The sequence below is a fragment of the Carlito syrichta genome, unplaced genomic scaffold (assembly GCF_000164805.1).
Source record: "Carlito syrichta isolate Samal-C Ts95f unplaced genomic scaffold, Tarsius_syrichta-2.0.1 Scaffold301652, whole genome shotgun sequence".
Classification (NCBI taxonomy): Eukaryota; Metazoa; Chordata; class Mammalia; order Primates; family Tarsiidae; genus Carlito; species Carlito syrichta.
The window spans coordinates 542,793-551,718 of record NW_007245748.1 but is presented as its reverse complement, the minus strand read 5'-3'; positions in this window follow the sequence as shown (position 1 = coordinate 551,718).

Genomic DNA, 8,926 nt, shown 5'->3' with positions numbered 1-8,926 from the left:
TGTATTCCATTTTTAGATAAAAATGGTAAATGGGAGACTGGGCCCAAGCATGTTTGGATGACACCAATATACTGCATGAACTCATGAATCAACACCCACTCCTCCCCGGAACCTCTCCCTTCTGCCTTGTTACCTCTCCCTCAATCTGCACATATGTGCCCATAGGGGATTCTCTGGTACTGGTTACTAGAGAAGGAAAAGCCACAGGTCTGGTTCATGGGTGAATCTGCATGGAATGCCCACTAGGGGATATCTGACATTGGCTCTTGACAACCCAGACAAACAAGGTGACCCGTCCTGTGGATATCAGTGCTTGCTCAATAGGTTCATGTGCAAAGTGGCCACATAGACAGGGATGGAAGCTATGCACAGACTTAATAACATGGGCTTCCTCTCACCAATGCAGTTTTGGCCACCAATACGCTGAGAGCCAGCAGAGGTTAACACTGAGTCTTGGGATTGGCACCATTCTGCTGATAGGGGAAGTGTGGTTAACTGATTACTAGGTGGAAGGCTGATTACACTGAACTCTTCGTATCTTTGAGAGGACAGTGATGTGTCCTCACAGGAAAAAACACGTATTCTGACATAGATTTGCCTACACTGCCCACAACACAACCATTCACAACATACAAAATACTTTATTTGCTTTATTCTTAGCTGAACAATATAGAGATAAATATCTTGTGGCAATGAATGATTGGCAGTGGGGACTTAAGCCCATGAAATCCACTGGTTTTACCAGAAAAGTAGCTGGCTTGATAGAACAATGGAAGACCTACTGAAGCTCACAGGTACAGTGCCAGCTGGCAAGTTGGGGGGGGGGATGATACCACATGAAATACGGTACATACTTTAAACCAGCAGCCAATATACATTGTGCCAACTCCCATATTAGCAGATGCGTGAGTCTGGGGAGGTGGGAAGAGAGACCCCTGCCATTATTCAACCCATTAACTCACTCAAATAATTTTTGCTCTCTGCCCTTGAATCCTGGACTCTGTGGGTTCGGAGGTGCTGATACTCAAAGGGGAATTCTTCTACCAAGTAAAATGGTCATGACTCCAATGAACTGCAAGGGGAGATGGCCTCCTGGCCATTCTGGCATCTTTATGCTGCTAAGCCAACACACACTGAGAAGGATGACTACTCCTCTATTGACTGGGATAAGAAGAAAGAGGACCTAATGACCCGGGGACCTTGGTTTGCTGCTATATAGTGGGGCAGGGAGGATTAGATCTGGAATTTGGGATATTCACTGCGATATCTCTTACTGTATTTCTACATCCCACTGCAAAAGTTTATGGGAAATGACAGCAATCAAATTAAAGCAAAACTACTAATTAATATCTGATAGGAAAGAACGGTTGGATCATCCTCCCAGTTAAAGAACTGTGTTCCACAAAGACCAAGGGGAACATGGAGCAGGTGATGGAAGGAGGCAAATGTCATCCCTGTTTAGATCTGGGACCAGTTACAGAAGCAGGGGTTGCCATGATGATTCATTGTTGCCTCCCCGTTACTTTATATGAAGACCATCACTTTATATGAAGACCATCACTGGTGGCTAACTTGGTAAGTTTCAAGTGGCAGTATGACTGTCTTAGTCTTGTTGGGCTGCTATAACAAACTACCATAGACCGGGTAGCTTATAAACAACAGAAATGTATTTCTCCCAGTTTTGGAAGTTAGGAAGTCCAAGATCAAGGTGCTCTCTGATTCGGTGTCTGGTGAGGGTCAGCTTTCTAGATCATTGACAGTGCTTTCTCCCTGTGTCCTCACATGGTAGAAGAAATGAGGGAGATCTCTGGGGTTTCTTTTGTAAGGATACTAATGCCATTCATGAGGACTCCACCCTCATGACCTAATCATATCTTAATACCATCATATTGGGGGTTAAGATATGAACATGTAAATTTTGGGGGTTACAAATATCCAGACCATAGCAATGACCAAGTTGATATGACACGATGAATGGTAGTTCTTTTTCACCCAGATTAAATAAAAGAGTGGAGGCTGAGTGACAAAAGGTGCAGATTGTGCTGGATTAGACCTTCTAGGTCTTCTTTCTACCCTCCCATCTGCCCCAGAAGGCTGATCTGTAGGGGTTCTAGTCCATGCATGGTCTTGTCTTTTGGCTTCCATTTGGAAAACCAGTGGCGGGACCCAACCTGAATGTGAGGATGGGGACTTGTTCCCTGAATTCCTTTTCTATGGGGTCATCTCTAGCTAGCTGTGTCCCTCTCCTGTTAGGGCTGACGTCCTGGCTGTATAGGACCAGTGCAGGTGCACAGAGCCCCACATTCAGAAGGTCCTAGACTTGAGGTCTAATGGTCTGCAGCTGCCATCTTGATCTTCTTAATAATTTTGTCTTTGTTTTATAAGCGAGGTCATGGGGACAATGGAGCATGTGCCAGGGCTTGGAGCTTCTGTTCAGGAGGGGTCCCACCTATCAGGGATCGGCTATGTGGGGCAGGCTGTCAGCTCCCCTGCCCATTCCCCTGCCTCACATAGCCTTCCCTTCTGTACCCCATGCAGTGACTGCTGCCATTGTGAATCTCCGATGGGGCATAGGTGCTGGCAGGGTCGGGGTTCGGTACCCATGCCCAGGGCAGCAGGTGTTTCGATTGCTGACAGTACCCTAGCACATCTGGTGACTGAATGGGGGACAAGTGAGCTTTTCCCCCAACCCAATCCGATGCCTGGTTGTGTTCCAGTGCAAAGGTTGCAATATCCTGGAGGGTTGCCTTGTTTTCCATGTTGGTTGGGGTGGCAGCCTGTGGGAATGGGAGATGTCTGGCTCGACTTTCTTGTCTCTAGTGGAGGCATGATGCATCGGTCTGGTCCAGTGGCTGGAGAGAGCGAGAACCCAGTAGCATGGGGTGGGGGTTCACTGATACCCGGGGTAGAGGGGCTCACAGACAACTTCGAGGGTCTATACTATTCCCTAAGAGTATCCTTATGCCAGAGAGAAGGGGACATTAAATGGCAAATAAAAAGCAACATGTCAAGAGAAGAGTAAGAGGAGAGGAAAGAAGAGGGAAGAAGTGGGAAGACTTACCTGAGGAAGCAAAAAAGATTTTTCTTTGTTTGTTTAAGAGAGAGAGTCTTGCTCTATTGCCCAGGCTGAAGCGCAGTGGTACAATCATAGCTCACTGCAGTCTCGAACACCTGACTTTGGCCTCCCTCGCTGGGACTACAGGCACGTGCCACCAGGCCTGGCCAATTTTTTTTTTACTGTTGCTGTTTGTTTGTTTTAGAGAAGTCTTGTTATGTTGCTAAGGAAACTTTTATACTTTAATATCTTTAATGTCACTTTGTGCCTGCCTTTTGGACAGAGGGCCTCGCATTTTCACTTTGCCCTGGCCCTCTGAAGGCAGCATGTCTCCATGCTCCCGACTCCTCCTGGCAGAAGCTGCCCTTCCTCCTTCTCCCATTGGCCCGGTGAGGGGCTGTGGGTGATGTCTGCTCTGCCTCCCTATGCTAGAGATTATGCTAATGTTATGTAGAACCTCTACATCCCCCCCACCCCCACGCATTTGTAAGCAGCGCTTTTGTTAAACCTCCTCAAATCCTACTCACTTGAGTGTCACATCTTTTCCCTGCTGGGACCTAGAGCAGTACATCATCTCACCTCCATCCCCATCTGATTTTTCTCTTGTACTTCTTTTGTTTTCTTTGGTTCTTTCTTTTTCTTTTCTTTCTTTTCTCTTCCTTCCTTCCTTCCTTCCACCCGGGCTGGAGTGCATGACACAATCATGGCTCACCACAACCTAGACCTCTTGGCCCAAGTGATACTCAACCTCAGACCCCCGAGTAGCTGGGACTACAGGTGCATGCCCATGCCCAGTTATTTTTGTATTTTTCGTAGAGACAGTGACTTGTTATGTTGCCCAGGCTGATCTCAAACTCCTAGGCTCAAGTCATCCTCCCATCTCGTGCTGAGATTACAGGCATGAGGCATTTTGTGCCCAGCCCTCCTGTATTTCATATCCAGTTCAGCTATATATCTTAGAGCTATGAGTCTGCTAACCTGGCACACTTTTTCTGAGCACCTAAGATATAGCCAAGAGACCCACCAACAAATAAACAGTTGGGAAAGTGTAAGGCTGAGCAGGTGCTAAGTAGGAAGTGTGGACAAGACAAAACAGTGCTCACCACCAGATGGCAACAACGCATAGGCCATGCACAGATCTCCCTGTGCTGGGGTGGAAAACAAAATACACTGTGGGAAAGACTTTTGAGTAAGTAGAGAAACTTGTGTAAACCTCTCACTGTTGGGTCAAAGGGCAAAATGGAATGTCTTTGTCTTTGGACATCACATTTAAATGACTGCGACTCTTGTAGAAATGGCCTACTTCGCATAACGGCCTTAGGAACAACCTGGGTCAGCGAAATACCATTGATCTTCATTACTGCCAGATCGTGTATTTGCAAATTCATCTACTTGCTAAAATTTATTTGCAGCCCTGCAAGTCAATACTCATAGTGCATAATACTTGCAGCGCTTCCACAGCGATTTGTGGACATGCGCAGTGTGGCTGAAAATTTGAGGCACAGGACATGCGAGTTTCCAGCTGAGTAGAACAAAGTGTCTTTGTGTTTCAGCTTTCTTTTTTTTCTCTCTCTCTTTTCCTCCTTCCTTTCCCCTCCCTTCTTTTCTCTCCCTCCCTCCCTCTCTCTCTCTCCTCTCTCCCTCCTTCTTTCGTTCTTTCCTTTCTGAGTGGGAGTCTTACTCTGTTGCCCAAGCTGGAATATAGAGGCAAGTCACAGCTCACCACAGCTTCAACGTCCTGGGCTCAGGTGGTCCTTCCTAGTAGCTGGGATAACAAGTGCACCACCACACCCAGCTAGTTTTTTATTTTTTATTTTTGTAGAGATGAGGTCCCATTGTGTTGCCCAGGCTGGTGTCAAACTCCTGGACTCAGACAATCCTCCTGCCTCATCCTCCCAAAGTGGTGGGATTCTAGGCGTGAGCTACCACACCTGGTGTGTTTCAGCTACCCTACTATAAACAGGTATTCTTTTCTCAGTCTAATGATGCCATGATTTTTGTATTTGTTGTGATTTTTATTGACGATTTTGCGTTTGATATAACCCCCAGTGTAGTACTGAAGTGCTATCTAGTATTTCTAATATAAGAAGGCAACACTGTGCCTCATGGAGAAAATTCAGGCTAGATAAGCTTCATTCGGGCATGAGCTACAGTGCAGTTGGCCATGAGTTCAATGTTGATGGAAACAGGAACACATATAAAACAAGATGATAGATTGATTGTTTGACTAAAATGTCAAACAAGAGAAAAATTGGATGGGAATGGAGGTGAGAGGATATACCTCTCTAGGTCTCAGCAGGGAAAAGATGTGGCACTCAGATGAGGAGGATTTGAGGAGGTTTTAACAAATACCTAAACCTGCATCTCCCCTAGGAGCTGTGTTTTAGAATTTGCTAATTCACTGTTTGCAGTGGCTTTAGGATGAGAATAAAGAGAATCAACTATACTTTCAACTTTTTTCCCAATCTAAAAAGTAGATTCCATGAGCAGAGGCTTTATTTGCTCTATTCTTTTTTTCCCCTCTCTTATTTTATTGCTGAGGTTATACCAAGAGTCTGAAAACTCCAACCACAATAGGCTCCTGAGAAACACTGGGGAATTATTTGTAATTAGCAATGTAGACCAGTGGTTCTTCTACTCTACCAGGCATGGAAGTCGCCCATGGACTTGTTATAAAACATCACAGGGGACCCAAAGCCAGACCTACCAAGGCAGCATTTTCAGACACAGGATTTGAGCATCTATATCTTTAACAAGTGCCACAAATGACTCTGCTGGGCAGGCAGATTTGAGAAACACTGGTGTAGATCTTACCTGTCCATATGTTTGTGTTGTTTGTTTCTTTCTGCTCTTCTCCTTTTCTATATTTTGGCAGCCCCATCATTGTGTTATTGGCTTGACTGTGGGTCTCCTATTATCTCCCTCCTCTCCAGTTTCTGGAATATTTCTCCACAAACAGAAAACTTTAGAACGGATGACTCAGCGTGAACCAAGGAGAACGCCACTATATATAAGTTTGTCTCCAAATAGGTAGGTGATAAGTGATTCAGATCAGACTTTGTCCACCATATTTTAGAGACTGGATACCTGATGTGTCACCATGAAAATCCTGAGTGGAAAAAAAAAAGGACTTTTTGCTGACGTCAGAAGTTTGAGACCAGCCTGGGCAACAAAGCTAGACCCTGGTCTCTACAAAAACCCTTTAAAAAAAATAGCTGGGATTGGTGGTTGTCCTAACTATTTGGGAGGCTGAAGTGGGAGGATTGCTGGAGTCCAGGAGTTGGAGGCTGCAGGGAATTCTGATTCAGCCTGGGTGACAGAGTCAGACCTGTCTCTAACAAAAGAAAAGAGAAAAAAATAAAGGTCGTTTTTAGGGATATCTCAAGGTAATGCTCCTAAATTTGAGGAGTCAAATCAGAAAAAGTTATCAATTTTTAAAATTCATTATGGATAATTTAAAGTATATACAAAAGTAGGAAGAATCGTACTAAACACTATGCCACCATTATACAGGTACAACATTCATCAACTCTTGGCCAATTGTGTTCCATTTGTAAGCCTTACCCACCCTTCATTATCCTGGATTAGCTTAATGCAAATCTCATAAATATTTTACCTATAAATATTTTAATGTTTATCTCTAAAAGAGAATAATTCTTTCCAAAAAACATAACGACATCATTATCACATCTAAAAATGCAATAATTATTTTAATTATCAAACATTTGGTCGGGTGTCTTTGTGTAGCTCGCACCTGTAATCCTAATGCTTTGGGAGGCTGAGGTGGAAGGATTGCTTGAGATCGGGAGTCTGAGACCAACCTGGGTAACAAGCAAGACACCATCTCTATAAAATTTTTTAAAAAATTAACAGAATGTGGTGGTATGTGCCTGTAGTACCAGCTACTTGGGAAACTGAGGTAGGAGAATCACTTGAGCTCAGGAGTTCAAGGCTGATGTGAGCTGTGATTGCACCACTGCACTCTTAGCCTGGGAGACAAAGCCAGATCTTACGGCGTGCGTGTTCTCTCTCTCTCTCTCTCTCTCTCTCTCTCTCTCTCTCTCTCTTTTTTGTCTCTCTCACACACACACACACACACACACACAAGAAAAAAGAAATCAAATATCCACTTAGTTCAAAATTTCTCATATTTTTTACAATTTGTTTAAGATCCAACTTGAAATTGGTTGATGTATCTTTTAAATCTCTTTTGAGCTATAGATTCCTCTCCTCTCCTCCCTTCTGTTTCTTTCTTTTTTTGAATTTACTTGTTGAAGAAAATGAATAGGTGGCTTGTCCTGTAGAGTTTCCCACAATCTGGATCTTATTAATTATATCTCTTTGAGTCATTTAACACATTTTTTTGTCCCCTGTGCCCGCAAAACTGATTATTATTATAACCTTCCCATTTTTAAGGCCACCTGATTAGTAACCGAAATTACATCTGCCAAGTCTTTTTTGCTGTGTAAAGTAGCAGATCCATAGTTCCAGGGATTGGGGTGTGAAATCTTTTGGGGGGCCATAATTCTGCCTGCCACAGTCTCCCCCCTTGAATCTGCCAGCTGTCAGTACCCAGCATTAAGTCCTGATGAAGCACCCGGCGGGACACTGTGCCTCCTGCTAGGTGACAGGGCTAGTCATTGCCCTTGCAGGTCTCATCCTCCGCTGGGAGGAATCATTGGAGTTGGTTGGTACTGGAGCCCAGGACCAGTTGCCCTGCCCACTAAGGCTCACTGACAGTCAGTCCCTAGGCATTTAGCATTATTATTATTTTATTTTGTTTTAATTTGTATTTTTTGAGCGGGAGTCTCACTCTGTTGCCGAGGCTGGAGTGACCTCCTGGGATCAGGCCATCCTTCTGCCTCAGATTTCCAAGTAGCTGAGACTACAAGTGTGTGCCACCACGGCTGGCTAATCTTTTTATTTTTTGTGTAGAGACAAGACCTCCCACCTCGGGCTCTAACTCCTGGGCTCAATCAATCCTTCCACCTCGGTCTCGCAAAGTGCTGGGACTACAGGAGTGTCCCACCACATCTGGCTAATTTCTCTTGATATTTTTTGTAGCGAAGAGGTCTCACCTTTTTGCTCAGACTGGCCTGGAACTCCTGGCCTCAAGCGATATTCCAAACTCAGCCTCCCAAAGTGCTGGGATTACAGGAGTGAGCACCAGTGCCCGGCAGTATCATTGTTTAAAATTCATGAGCAACATTTTAAAAAATCAAGAGCAGTCTCATGAAAATCCAGATTTCCGTTTACTCTGGAAATTTCAGCAGCTCTGCCAGCCCCCAGGTTCCATGTCGGGCTGGAAGTGGGGGCGCCCCCATGGAAAGAGGGGACAGTCTGCGCCCCCTCTCGGGAGGTATTTGCCCCAGGGAACCCACTAGGAGCCCACACTCTGCTCTAAGGGGTAGGGGCTCCCCCAGGACCTAGAGGGAACTCACATTTACTGCCCTCCCACCCCGCCCCCGGCAGCCCCTGCACTTACATCAGCTCATTAAATTCTCCAAAACAGCCTGGGAGGAAGGTATTCTTCCCATTCCACGGTTCGGAGAGCTGGTGAGTGCCCACACTCAGGGCATACAGTGGGTGTCACTTAACCGGGCGGGCTCTGACCCACGCGGCCGCCCGCCCGAGCTCTTCCCCCCGTGGTCCCCGCACGTCCCACACCCCTCCCCCGCCCCCCGACCCCACCAGCTTCCCCGGCCCGGCCCAGCCGGCGTCCCTGGAAGGGGCCGGAGCCTGGAGCCCTCCGCGGCCGCCCCGCCGCGGTCACGTGAAGGGCCGAGCGCCGCGCGCCCAGGCCGGGCCTCCAGCCGCTGGAGGAGGGCAGAGTCCGCTGCGGCGGCCCCGACGTCCGCGCACCCCCGGTTT